Below are 13,896 nucleotides of genomic sequence, written 5' to 3' on the forward strand. Positions count from 1 at the left end.
AGAACAAACATCCCAATAAAATCCCTCCCTCCAAACCACAAGAAATAGAAACCGCAAATATTGTAGCGAAACTTTATTCAAAAGCCCGAGCTACAACCTTAACAAGATATAAATTCACAGCAACCTTTTCAAAGAAAAAAAGTACACCGTTCTCAAGTCTCAAACGGAAACAAAATTAGACTCAAACACGAATCTTTCTATCAAAGCAACATAGAAAGACTTTTACATCTTAACCACGACTAATGTAAAAACAAGCTCAAACGATTAAAGTTAACCACATTAAAGGCACAAATCAAAATTTGGTAAATTTTCAAGTTTTTCCAGACTCTGCACATCAAGCAGAACATGAAATATACATATAAAATGAGACAATAAATATCCGTTCCACGGCGCACACGAAAGATTAACGTATGACCTACACGATAAAAATTGAATACCACATATCGGAATAAACAACCCTTCCAATTGTAAAGGAGACACAAAAAATGATGGTTATCAAAAAATACTGTTTTTTGATTGGAAAATCCAATTAGAAAAAGTACACCTAACACGAGATTTAAGAGACCACACAATAATTCATCAAGGAAAACGCTTACCTTGCTGAAACTACCAAGGTTATTGCGTTTCCACTAAAAAAACACAAGCAACTATCGCTTATTTCCCTGAAGGCACATGTACCACATTTCAAGTTGCAATAATTCACGCAAGAAAGATTAAATTTTATAACAATTTTTTTTGAATCAATTCCCTTTGATAAGATAAGCCCGGATAAAATAAGACAAAACAGAAGTCATTATAACATTAAAGATGGAATAGAAATTAAATTACCCTCTTTTCAAATCTATCCCGAAACAACACTCGCTGGCAAATAAAAAACTCCACTTTACAAAACAAAATATTCAGAATTTCTTGTCGAATACGAAAAAGGTTCAAAGCGGATGGTGAGACAGAATACAAGAAAATTAATAATTAACCCAACCCCAACGTACCACAGTTCTAGTGACGAAACCTCATACATCCCGGTAAAATTTTTGAGAAACACAGAAAAGACTGGTGGAAAACTTCGCCCACAAGATAAAGGCAGCACACGTTTACAAGAACAATCACTCATGAACAATATTTATTTTGGTGGAATCCACTATGACATCCACTTAGATGGGAAATTGGATTATACAATTAGCTGAATTTTTTGAGAAAAATCATTATCAGAATTCGAAACATTTCGTCACTTATTTGAACTAGAACGAACACAAATTCTACAATCATTTGCTCTAGCAGTATTAAAATTACCTTACTCAGGATATTTTTTATCAGGCAATAAAATAAGTTTCATCGATTACAAACAAAGTATCACCCTTATATGTTTTTGAAGATAAAATAAAAGGTGTTATAAAAGAATCCCTATTTTCTACAAAAATAAAGTTTATTTTGTCGATCGATACACTTTTTAGACGAACATAATTTTGTGATACAGCCGTCTCATGTGGATCTGAAAAGAGCCACAATATTATACAGCTAAAACCACAGGAAGACAAATATTATCTTCTCACCCCATACGCCACACTTATACCATCATTAAAAAAATTTTCACCAGAAAGTATCAGAGCCATTGTTCGTAACCCCAATAAAATATTACAATCAATAGGTATATACTCCAGATCCGATATACAACATCACATTCGCACACAACAATTCCAAAAACTTCCTACAAAAAAGGACACAATTCAAAGACAATCAAATGATCAAAATTTAAGAAAATTTGCCGAAAATGCAGGATTTTCAGACATCTATGCGCAAGACTACAGCGGATATTTGGAAGAAAAAAAACATTTAATTGAACGGTGAAAATTACCGTCCACAAGATATTTCACCATTTAATATTCTTAGTTCTGTAAACCTCAAAAACAAACTTCTCGCCTTTCTAGGATGCCCCGACTACATCTTAGAAAAATTGACTATCTTATACGCTGTGCGTACTTTTTTTTTGAATTTCTCATCTCTTTTTTAAAAAGAATATATAGCACATGCGCAATACACACAAGTCAACAAACAAGCAAGTGTAGCACGCATTTTGTTTGCAGGATTTTTGGTATGACTTCAACAATGAATTAAAAAAAAAATTAGACGCTCGAATAAGCGAATACAACAAAAAAATATCAACCACACCAAAAGCAAACGATACTTCACAAGACAACAGAAATACAACATCTACTGCTCTACAATTACTCAAATTTCAAAATAACCATTCAACATTTTTACTACTATAAAACTATAGAAATACAGCAAAAACAGAGCACATTCCTACAATTCATAGCTACCCACAAAGCACAGCTACCCATATAGTAGCTCATGAACCGAATATAGAAGATACATACAAACAAATTGTAGAACAGCCACACACCACCAGTTTTCGTTCTCAGACCAACCATTTTTTTAGCCCACAATGAGCCGCCAGATTGGATGCCTCAACCGTGACCGTCCTTACCCATCCAATCTCTAACGTCACTGCATATCAACTTCTGACCTCACTTCCTCTCCCTTACCCTCATTCACTACTAATTCACCACGCATGGATTCTGATGATTCCACAAACACAGTTTTCCATACCATCTCACAGTTTAATAATTCCGATATTGACACCCCAGGTAAATTTCAGAACTCCGAGCCGAGCCCGTTCGCTTTTTCGCAACCCCCCTTCCGTCCACTCTACACTCCAACTTGCGATGAAACTTCCCCAGCTTTTTCTTCATACACAGACGCAAACCCAATACTCTCCCTAATGACAAGTCATCAACCCGACCCCTCTAGCCCCGTCGATGAAGAACTAGAATACGAGCTTGATAATTTCATCATTGTACAACAACAGCTTCAAAACACTATCACATTAAAAATTCTTCACTTATCACAATCCATTTCCTCCGAATCCTCCGACCCAGCCTCCATAGTAAAAGAAACCCGAGCCCACCGAGTAATCAAACGAAAGCATCCCAATACCTAAATACTTCACCACCCCAATCAGCCCGACTGTTTTCCCTTCTTCCAATCCACCCAAACTCTAAGGAATTTTTAAATTCTGGCTTACCATTCTTCCCACAATATACTTACCATCAGACCACTAACAACGACCAACGAACTTACGTTGACCAATATAGTCTGGTTTCCGCACTCTCATGGACATCATACTACCACTTCACTAACCCACTAGTACTCCTCTTATAGAATAACCCAGCTGAAAATGAAATATGTCGATCCCTTCTACATTACCTAACCACAGCACTGAATAAAAAACAATTCACAACCATAGAGTTAACGCAAACATTAAAAAGATTTGTTGCACAAAAAGCAAACAGATTTTCAAGTAGCCACTACGATTACGCTAATGCACAATATATGGAATATGCAATCTTAGAAGAAGACGAAAACACTAGTCGCCAACTGACTAAAATTTTTTTCATAAAATCACAAAATGTATTTGTCATTAACAGCTTGAGTAAAAAAAAATATTATTTCTACAGCACTCCGAGACACTAAGTCTTATGATTTATAATTCAACAAGTTTAATCACTTTTCACTAACTTTTTTTCTCCTCACACCAAAAGAACGTGACTTGCACCGCTCACATGAGATAAAGTTTCGCACTAAACTAACTAACACATACACCTATTAAAAATTTATCGAACACCACTACATAACTAACACACCATCAAAACGACTACAACAACGTTTCACATTCATTAACTCCAAATACACATCACCATACTTTCTAAACTTCACTTATTGTATAAAAAAGACTAACATGCAAGGCATCCTCCGAAACTATGACCCCGCAAGACAAATGTATATATTCTGCCCACTAATCAAATTTTTTTTATGTTGAAAAATTCTGCCCACTAATCGTTTTACCCACAAATACATACAACCCATCGAATCCAAATTCTAGAATACATTAATAATACTAAAAACAATCACAAGCTAAAAAACCTTATCCAAAATACACCGCATGAATTCTCACTCAAAAGTAAAGAGCACAAAATCATCCGAGCATTCGAGCTTCTATGACCTCTCGTTCAAACTAATTATGTCATCCACATGCTTGCCAAGCTCCTCACATCAACAGACACTTTTCGCACTATTTTACTTAATAGAATTTTTGCCGACTACGACCCTTTGTAAGTATAAATAAACACCTAAACTAATAAATTTCAAAACTTACTAGCCATTCTTTTCATATGTCTCACTTTTCTTTTTTAGATTTCACCATTCAATCATCTAAAACAAATAACAAATTGTAAACTACCTTCTAAAAAACTTTAAAATTCGTATCAACAAATTGCAGTAAAATTTCTCACAGTAAATTACTAAATAATCCCCAATGCAATAAATATCAGTAAATTTATAAATTAAAAATTCCCCAAAAGCAGTGAAATTAAAACTCAAACGTAGTAAATTCATAAAAAATCGCAGATAAATTCACGCAAGAACTAACCCTTTTACAGGACGCTTTTTTTATAAAATAAAAATCATTCACTCGCCCATAAACTCTTTCCACAATCCCACAGCTCGCCCACGAAGAATTTTTTAAAAAATAAACTTTAAGTTTCAATTTCCACTGATAACAACTCTAACCAGTTTTCACACGTTTCAAACTTTCCTTTAACCCGGTTGGAAGGAATTATATTGTAAACTAAAATGACTAACGCAGCCTACTAACGCCACATAACCACAAACTAATAGAATTAATATGAAAGAAAGTCCCAGGTTACGCAAACCGGATTCAATCCAGATTAAAACAGGATAAATAATTTTTTTGAAAGCCACTTTCAACTTTTCTTAAAACCAAATAAAACACTAAAAATTCGAAAGACAAACCCAAAACAAACGATTCTACTTTTGACGAAAAGACACAACAAAACAAAAAGAGAAAAACACGTAATGAAAATGTAACTAAAGGTTGAACATAAAAAAGACTCTGCACAAAGAGACCATAATGTATAGCCCATTCTGACCTCACCAACCAGAGGGACGTCCCGAGCAGGCTCTATAGCCGGCCTAACCCACCGCGCTACAACCACGCTTTGTGATCCACACTTTTTTTGACGAGAGTTGCTCTAGGGTGAGCGACTCTTTAAATAACCACGCTAAAATAAAAACGCTTTTGCGATAGCAATTAATAAAAAATCATAACTAAAAACAAAACTTAACTAACAAGATATAAAAAGATAAAAGCAATATGAAAAGTTTTCTTAGAGCCCAAGGAACTAGCAGCAAAGGAGATGGCAACCTGACTACATTCCAACTCTGAAATCGTAAATCTATTTGGTTTGCCGCCAAAGTGACTACCCTCAAAGGATTTTAAGTATGGACTCAAAATCGCAGCAAAAGAAACCCATTGAACCAGACCAATGGCCATCTCGATGTTGATCTCACATACCGATCCTAGTCACTTGACACTTCACACGGAAAAGTTAAACTTCACTCTGCACGTAGTCTCGCTCTAAACTTATTGAAATCGATGCATCTTTGCATCGATCAGAAGTCTTGACACAATCACCCAAGACTACCCACGATAGACGAGACCTATCTTAAATCACGAACAAAACAGTCTTCTCCCATCTACAAAAACAGCTACATCTCTCTTCTCTCCAAGAATTTACTGCTCACAACTTCCAAAGAAAAATACATCACCTGTCTTTCATTACAGTAAACAATTAAAAACTATAAACTCTCTAAGCCACGGATGGGTGGAACCAGTTCTTAACTAGTATTTATAAACCAATTATATTATTGATAAATTAACTCTATAAAATATTACTAACTAACCAATCAGATTCCATTTCTAACATTGACACTTATATGTAAATGCTGAAACTACATGTAGTTTCAGCACCAGAACAATTTGAATAAATTTTTACAATACAGTTGTTCTCCTTCCGGATAAACTACAATACCAGTAATACACTAGATCTATTGAAACTAGGAGATATAAGAGTAAGATTAAGATTGGTATTAGACTAAGAAGTTGCACGAACCTATCCGGCCGAAAAAAAAGATAGCGTGAAGAACAAACGGTGTACCTTATCTGAAATTACTCTATGAGTACAGGCGAAAGGTCATAACTCACTACATTTTTTTTTTCAATTTTTTCTTGATTTTTACGGTAAAAATGACTCAATTTGATGAGAGGTATAACGATTGTAGTCTCAATCGTGGCCTAAACTTCTTTATTGCAGCCTAAAGGCGTAGTTTTTGTAATGTTTCTGTTTTTCTTGGAACCCGATTGACAACTAAACAGTATTTAATATTTCATTAGATTTCAACTCCTGTAAGTTTTCATTGAAGTTGTTAAAGTGGGGCGGAAAAGGGAAATTTGGGTGGAACAACAACGACAAGACCGTTGTTTAATATGACAATTTCAAAGGTTCTTTTGCTATACTTTTTGAATTACTAAACTGCGAGGTTGGCAGGTTGCTGTGCAGAACTTTTCGCACATCTCTGTTTCATATGCAGAGCAAGAGATCGAAAACCGGAGCAATTGATTTTCGTAAAAGATTTCTAGTTTTGAAAAAACCACCCCGATTATATGTATTTCTCCCTATCTCCGAAAGTTGGAACAACAAACTTCTAACTTATGAAAAGCTAGATTCATTGTTTCTTGCTCGGATCAAAATTAGCGAGTGGAAAACGATTTATCAATAACTTTTTGTTAAAACACGAGACACTGTAAAAAAGTCTGTAGAAATTTTCTAAAAATCGTAGCAACAAAGCCCATTTATAAAACTGTCAAAAATTTGCATTAAGCTGGAAGCAAACCGAAACAATTTGCGTCTTAATGCGTGAATCTGTTTGAAAATCGCGTGATAGGTGCGCAGCAATTGGGCATTCTTTTTGCGTTTTCCGATTTCCAAAAAAGAAAGAGACAAAAAACTTGTTCTCTCCAGACTTAATTGGACTTTTCATTTGCCCTTTTGGACAAATTTTGTATCTGATCTGAAAATTTTTGGTTTTTTGAGCTCAAAAATTGAAGATGTTTTATTTGAGATTATTATTTGTTTTATTATAAAGGCTCGATCTTGTCTCAATCATATCTTCCGTCAAATCAATTTGGAACAATTAAAAGCAGATAAACTAGCCGCTTACACGTTCATAGAACGAAAAACCTCGAGTGTTAATTGTCCAGCCCTCGCCAAATTAGCAATTTTGAAACCCCCATAAATTTCCAAAAATAGGCCACAGGTAAAATAGATTCTTAATTGTGAGCTCAGTACATCATTGCTCTCAGATGGTATGAAAAATCCGATCAAAATGGCCATTTAAAAAATCTGGAGAAAAAAGCATCCGAGCACAAGTATTTCAACATTTTTGTTCCAAAATTGAAACAAAAATGGGAACTGTTGAATCACTTCTCGAACAAACCGTTGCAAAAGAAAGCAACAAGCTTTTTCAATAAAATTGCCCACTTCGAACAATAATCTAAAATGTTAGTTTAGCTCATTAAACATTCAAAAAGTATGAGAAGTGCAAATAACCAACAAAGAGCATTACTAGTGTGAAGGTCCGACAATTTGCAAACAAAAGGGCGAAGATCAGAGCTCTAACATTTCATTTAGAGATGATTTTTGCTCAAATTACAAAGCCACAGCCAAATTGTCCAGAACTGAACCAGTAAAAGTCTTTATCAAATTACAACAGATTCATGTGAGTCACTGAAATTCTCCTTTGCCATTATAGAGCTCAATTTTTTTCTACTAAATTAAAAACTGATTAGGAGATTTTTTTTTATTCGGCCATAATTTTGCGTAAATGGTCATTTAAGTTTGGATGTTAGAGCTAGCGGATGTTTGATACTTCGGTTGTTTGCACTACAGCCCATTGAGTGATGATAAACTCTTACGGAAGTTTCAATTTGAAATAAAGTATATCAAATTTTAACCTAGTGCGAAACTGCTGGTTTTCAAACGTGAACTCTGGAAGGAATCACTGCACGGGAAAGAAGAAATGATTTAAAATACACTAGCAAAGCCTGAAAATTTGCATTAAAAATTTCAAAAAGGTTTTTAATCATTTCAATTTGCAATAAAACGCCAGACCCAAAAAAAAATTCGAAAAAAATTCGAAAAAAAACTGAAGTTGATAAACTTAGTTCATACAAAGCTTTACTAATGAGACAAGTAATTTGAAATTGCTTAATTCCAAAAAAAATTTTCTACCACTCACAATACAACAGCATCAATTTGCAGTTGCTTACTTCCAAAAAAAATTTCAAGAACTCACAATACAACAGCATCAAGTTGCAGTTGCTTAATTCCAAAAACAATTTTCTACAACTCACAATACAACAGCATCAATTTGCAGTTGTTTGTTTCCGAAAACATTTTTTACAGTTTACAATACAACAGCATCAATTAACAAAACAATCCATCGAGTTAATTTAGGTGAAAAATCATTGATTTTTCAGAAAACTTTTTAAACTCCGAAATGTTTAATCAGGGGCGCACCTAGGATTTTCTCGAGGGGGTGGAGTTTTTTCAAAAATTTTAAAAAAATTTTGACGACTGTTTTTTAGGCTGACCAAATTGATTTTCCGAGCTCTCCTAGAGCAGTAAAAAGACGTTGTTTTGGCTAAATTTTCTGCGCAGGCAAATTTTTGATAAAATAGGTCAAAAAAGCAGTTTTTCAGCATTATTTTGGAAATTTTGACAAAAAAATGTATTCTTTGACGCCTCCTCTAAATCTGCCCCTGTGTTTAAATAAAAAAAAAGTTAAATATAAAATAATTGATCAAGTCTCTGTATAAACAATAAAAATTAAATTTGGATTCGTGAGGTTGAGATAGTGTAACATCGGCATTCACAAACCCTTACCATCTTTTGGTTGGCCTGTGAGATAACACTGAGCCTCAATCGTTGCCACAATGCCACTTTTGTCTTAATTTTAGGTATGCGGTATCTGACATCTAACAGGAAATCACTGTTTGCGCCACCAAATTACTGCAACACCTTCTACCCGACATTTGGTCAACACCACGACAACATCGTGGAGGCGTACAGGGATAATCGAGAGAAAAGCAGACCAGTGCCAGTTCTAAAAAGTGAGTCACTGTTTTCTTCGAGGTTTTTGACGAGGAATGTGTGTTTGGACCATAAGTACATTTTCTTTTCAGAAACTAAAATGCTTTCGAGAGTATTATGTTTTTTGATATAGGTTTCATGTTTTTACATGTTTTACTAACCAAGTGGTCATTTGAGATTAAAAATAATGTGTACATACCTTTTGTTTGAAAAAGTGGTCGTGACTATCACTTGGATTGTTTGATGTGTGGTTGCAGCAATCAACAGTTTCGCGTGTGTGAGCAGTGACCCCTCTAGCAAATGTGTGGTGGGCACTGTGTCAATCAAACAACCCCTCTACACCTCTCACGACTCCTAGAAACAACGACAACAATACTCCAGTGCAAAACACGACGAAGAATGCTACGTATGAATACATAAGTGAAAATTCATTTTTAATCAAAAACAAAATCTTTTTTGAAGCAATTAACAAAGTGTTCACAAATAAACAAGCTTGAAAAATTATGTCGCCCAATTTGCGAAAAATTTACCTCCACATAAATTTAACCGAAATCATTAAATTCATAGAAAAGCCAACATTTTTCAATAGAAATAGCGTGCCGAGAAAAGGGGTTGTGATGATAGGAGGAGAGGAGAAGGGTCGTGCAATAGAAAGTTGCCGATTGCGACCTCCGAAAATTCTAACCGATAGTAATCAAAACAAAAGTTTCAGGCATTTGCGAGCTGTCTTTTGTTGCGATTTGTCGCGGTACCAATAACTTCTAGAGGCGAGTAAGTGCCTTCTTCCTCTCAGTCACTTATTAATGCCATCAAAAAAATTCCATGCCCATTCCAACTGAGAACAAAGTAAGATCCTACCACTGCCTAAAATACTGCTTGCAAGGTTTTTCATTGGCTCCTAATTTCTATAGGTGAAAACGTATACATTTTACGGAACATAAATCATCTTCACACATAGAGGTTGCCCACCCCGCAGAGGAAATGAGGTAAAAATTTCAACAAAAGAAGTTAATTTGTTCAAATTGAAAGTTTTATATTCGGACTTTTGTAGTCTCATTCAGTTCGAAAATGGGCACTGGATCTTTTTAGTTCAAGTGCTATCAAACTCAAGTGGTATCAAGTGGTATCAAATTTTTTGATTCGCGAGTCTTGACACGGGATCATAAAAACTCCAATTTGAACAGAAACTAAACTAGAAAACAATCATGAAACTCATGAAACAATTATGAGACCATTAGCGCAAAAATTGACTCTTTGTTTCTTTCTGGCATTTCTTTCTAGCAATTTTGCTGAGACGATTGGGATAAAACTATATGAACTCGAATGATTGTTTCTGCCTAACGTTTAGCTAATCCATCCAAACTGTTTATGAAAATGTTTTTTCTGTGATTTTGAATTCTAAAGAAGATGAATGAGAATTTTGTCGTTCTTGAAGCAATTCAAGATTTTTCAACCCGCTGCAAACCTTGAACTTTTATTTAGATTAGTTCATCACTACCGATGATTTTCATACAAAATCATGTAGTTGTTCTTACTTTGTTTCCAATGTTACAATGTTTTTTTTTTTCGAAAAAAAATTAAAGGCCACTTCTTTTGCAATATTTTTTATTCGAGTTAGACATATGATTAGTTTCTTAGAAACCCAATTGATACTTTTTATTTCATTAGAAATCTTTTTTGCAACATCTAGTTTGTATCAATCAACTCCGTCAACCAGGTCAAGAACGTGGTTATGTATTTAAACTTCAAAAATCGCAATCAGTCCATTTGGCATCAAAAATTTGTTCTAATTTTGCTTCATTGGTTCACATGTTCTAATCAAATCTTTTTTGGATCCTTTTGGTCTCGACAAAAATCGAAAAATTAAAAAAAAACATTATTTAGAACAGAATCAAGAAAACTATTGAAATACAAAACGGTGCGTTAGGAAAAAAACCCTTAATCTTTGAAAGGTAGTTTGTTTTCTCAAACGATTGAAATTTGTGTTATGATTCTAAATATTAGCAAAAATATTATCGACAGCAAAATTTATTCGGTTTTTTTTTCGTCAAATAATTTTTGTTTTTTATTTTCTTTAATTACTTTTAATAAACGCTGTGCCAGAAACTGCGTCAGAACAGCAGTTGTTTTCTTTGCGTTGACCAACGTCATCCAGGACATTGAAAAAACAACCCAGTTAATAGTTTTCGATTCCAAACTGAAACTTTTTTAACAAAGAGAAAAAGAGAGGGTGTTGCAACCCAGGCTAGAAAGGGAGTTAAAAGGAAAGAAGATGAACATGATTTGCACAAAAGATGTTTAAGAAATAACTGCAAAATTATTTAATCAAGGAAGTCAATACTATATCGTTGTTTTATACAAAATGCAAGGAAACAAAAGATGACGATTCCCTCGGCCCATTTAATTTATTGTTCCGACTTTCGATACGAAAGTAACGGCATATTTGTGCTTGGGGTGGGTTTTTTTTGTTCAGACAAATTTTGATTTTTTAACTAGCTATTTTTGACGTTATTTTTTGATATCATTCAAAAAAAAAATGGTTGTCCTGAGCTTAATTTTGAGAAGATATTTCAGCTATGATCATTTTTTGTAGAGTTTTAGGGTGTAAAGGTGGCCATTTTGGCCAGTTTCGGACAACTACCGCGCGATATATTTCGCGAATTAAGGCGTAAGCGAAATTAAATCCGTCTTAGAAGTCGTTCCGAATTGGTTGAGAGAAGTTTGTTTGCCATAACTGATTTGTTACAAGTAGTGAAATTAGCAAAATCTCTTTGTACTTTAAATGGCGTGTGGAGGGGGATGGTTTTCATAGAAAAAAGTTCAAATTTTGTTGTTTTTGTTATTACTGCTCCATAAACCTTAAAAAGCAGTCGGAAAAATCAGGGCTTCTTGCTTATTGCCTCTAGAAAACTAGTAATCCGCTAAAACTGAAGCTATCAGTTCTCTTTTGGACCTAACTAGGATACATTTGTTTGCTGTTTGTGATTGCAAAATTACAGTTTCAGAAAATGGGATTTCTGACAACCATGTGTGTTTTTGGTTAAACCTAGGAATCAATCTATGATGCAAACGCAATCATCGAAATAAATTTTAAAACTATGTTTCATTGAAAAAAAAAACAATATAACAGAGTTTAATTAATGCCTAAATAAACTTTTTAGAAAAAATTATATTGAGAGTTAAGTCTGAAATGCAGAACAGAACTCAAGTCTATTAACAAACTACTTGAAAAAATTATTTTCATTTACTCAATCAAACAAATCAAAAAATTTTTGACAACGTCCATTTTGATGATGGAAACGGAGAAAAAAATTAGAAATTTTGAAAAAAAGGGCGAAACAAAATTGAAGTCTGAAAAACAGCAGATTCGTTAAGAAGACCGAAAGATTCTGAATTAGGAAAGATCTATGCAAAACCAAAAAAAAATGTTTTGATTTTTTAAAATACGATAAACGAGGAGCAGTCAGCAGAAGACGCGATAGATAAGAAGCATAACCGATGATTGATGTTTCGAAGATTATCTCTTTGTTTCGTGGCAATTGTCCAAAACTGGCAAAAAGTTTGACAATATTTGTAATTTCTTGTCATTTTTTCAAAACATACTATCCAAAAAATACAAAAAAATTTATTTTTATCTAAAAAAGTGAATATCTTAGGCTCTGGGACGACTTCTCGCCGTTTTTTTTCATTAAGCTTTTAGTAAATTATGCAAAAAAATTTGATGAAAAAAACTTCCCAAAAACAATTTTATAACGGTCAAACAATATAGTTGAAGAAGCAAAAATTCTAAAGCTTTCGCCAATTAGTAGATCTATCAGAAGATACTTTTTCAGTGCAAATACAGAAGACAGTCTACAAATAGTATGTAATAAGGTATGCCCAATGCTTTTGGTACAGTTGCTCATTCTAGTTTAATTGCAAATTGTCAAATACAAGGGTTCCTCAACCATTCCTTATGTTTTTCTTCGATAAAAAACAAGTTGCTCGTCAAACCTGAGAAATGACAAACCAGGAGTCCCATGAGGATCAGTATTTGGCCCAAATTTTTTCCTACACTGAGAAAATGGTTGTTTGAAACGTTGGAAATTAAAAAAATCTGTCAGTTTGCCAAATAAAAAGCATACGTTAGGATTATCAAAACAAGCAGTAAATGAAAAACTACCTTACAAAGAAACCAAAACGGATGGCGTTGATTGAAAAATTTCTAATTTCAAGTAAAACATAATTTTTTCCGCAAATTAAAAAAACCATAATCTGGAAAAAAATGATACTTGAAGCCAAAAAGTTAGTGTTAATTATTACAGTTTAGAGCATCAAAAGATTTTCAAATCGGCTTTCGTAAACCAAATTTAAGACAAAAATATTGAAGAGGGAGTGGAAAAGGGTCAAAAACTCAAGTTTGATTCCAACATAATTTAATTTGAAAAGGTAATGATCTCGTGCCAAAATATGATTTATCTTGTGATACTTGCAAAGCAACCATAAAAGAGCCACAGTCAAGGTTATTTCGTGTTCCATTAAAAAGCTCCTTTTCCTTTCCCTCCACGTGCAAATTTTTTCATGTAAAGTAGTAGAACACATTATCCGATTGTAATAAAAAATTACATAGGGACTAAAAAAGCCACGAAAAACTTATTTGGTCTTCAAACTCAACCTTGTAAAACTACTCGTTACACATATATATTGAAGCTCGTAAGAATTGGGGGGAAAGGAAAAAGCCTTTAAAAATTATAAATCCTGATATGCAATTCGAAATCAAATTAAGAAATGAAAACTCCATTACATGTAGATTTAATAAAAAAAGGAAATTGAACTTTTATCGAAAGCC

This window comes from Symsagittifera roscoffensis, chromosome 1, assembly GCF_963678635.1.
Source record: "Symsagittifera roscoffensis chromosome 1, txSymRosc1.1, whole genome shotgun sequence".
NCBI classification, from domain to species: domain Eukaryota; kingdom Metazoa; phylum Xenacoelomorpha; order Acoela; family Convolutidae; genus Symsagittifera; species Symsagittifera roscoffensis.